Below are 1662 nucleotides of genomic sequence, written 5' to 3' on the forward strand. Positions count from 1 at the left end.
TTCAGCAGCAGCCCAGATACAAGGAGCCCCAAGGGGAAAGCATTTTGCCTGCTTGCCTTAGCCTTTTGCTGGTGAGTGCTTCTGCTACTGCTTCTAAAATCCTTGGCTGGCACCAGAACATGGACTCAAGACTAACGGCTCTACACGCATCTTCCAGGCCCTTGGTGTTAGATTGGGACAGCTGAGGCAATCAGGCTGGTCCCAGCCTTCCCGTAGTTCAGACAACCTGTCATGTAAGGTGGTTGGATAGATTCTCTTTTTAATATATATTCATTATGTTGGTTCTATTCCTAAAGAGAACCCAACTACGTTCTGTTTTATGTTACGTGATACACTCTAAAAGGAAAAGTGCAAAAGGACTTTATAACATTACACTCTCTGAGTGCAAGAGGAAGGAAGATGTTTTGAGAACTGTACTACAGAGCAGGAAGTGCTGTAAGATAAAACATCCCCAGGATATACGAGCAGTGTAGGGGCTCCCATGGCCAGAGTCGGGCAATCCGAGTACCAGAATTGTACTGGTATCTGGTTTTAGCAGTTGAATTCGAAACAATCCCAGACCACACACAGCATTCATCACTCAAAGCAATGAGGAGGACAATTGAGAAAGGAAGGATATGAGGAGGCAGAGGCAGTCTCCTTTCTAGATATGCATACCAGTTGGAAAATACAAAAAAGGGGTGATAGAATTGTAAGTAATATAATTACTGTTGTTGTAATAAATGATAATCAGTGTGTGCTGTATTCATTGGGTAAGGTATTCCTGGGGACAAAATATCCACCAGGTTTCAGTTTATCCTGGGAGACATTTATCTTCACTGGCTTTGTTGAAGAGACAGGAGCCTTGAGCAAGTGGTGACTCTTTGCATCTTAGCCTGGTGGATAATGATGTCAAACTGGCAGTGCGCATGTCCAGAAGTGCAAGCTGTGATGTGAGTACCCGCCATTGTTCTAAATGTTTCTGACTCTAATCATGCGAAAAATAATCCCGTGCATGACAGGACAATCGGAATGGACTGCAAATATGCCAAAATTAAGAAGAGTTTAGAAAAGTCAGAATACAGCTCTAGATTAAGAAGTTTACGAGAGGTGAATTCAAATGCACTGGGTTAATTTCCAGTATCTCCTGAACTTAATGTGTGCATGTGTCTACGACCTTTTGAGACAGCAAAGGAGATATAAATATGACAGTGTATGGGAAATGATTGAACATGTGTTCAATTTCATGTATGTGATGAGTGGTAGTTTTTCAAGAGTTTGGTGTGGGAGGAATATACAGCCTGAAAGAACGCAAGTGTTGCGAAATGCTAGCGTTTGGGGACTGGGTAAAGGATTCTCAGTTCTCAGTTCACGCCTCAAATTATAAAGCTCTAGGGTAGAAATAGTAATCGTGAGACGATTTCTTTGCGGTGGCGGAGGCTCCAGGACACACAGAGAAGCCCCTCTGGAGAAGAGTCCTTTGGCTGTCTGGCTTCCCGGTTTCTCCTTCACAGACCGAAAGCCAAGAGGTAGAAGCCAGCGGTCTCCAGTAGCAAGAGCCTGGGACGCTGTCTGGCTCCTCCTGGGCTAAACCGGCGTGGACGGGGGCGTGGCCTGGAGGGGCCGGTGCCAGCAGTGACCAATGAGAACGAGGTGTGGGCGTGTCCGGCGGGATATGGGCGG

This window comes from Peromyscus leucopus, chromosome 9 (assembly GCF_004664715.2).
Source record: "Peromyscus leucopus breed LL Stock chromosome 9, UCI_PerLeu_2.1, whole genome shotgun sequence".
NCBI lineage: Eukaryota > Metazoa > Chordata > Mammalia > Rodentia > Cricetidae > Peromyscus > Peromyscus leucopus.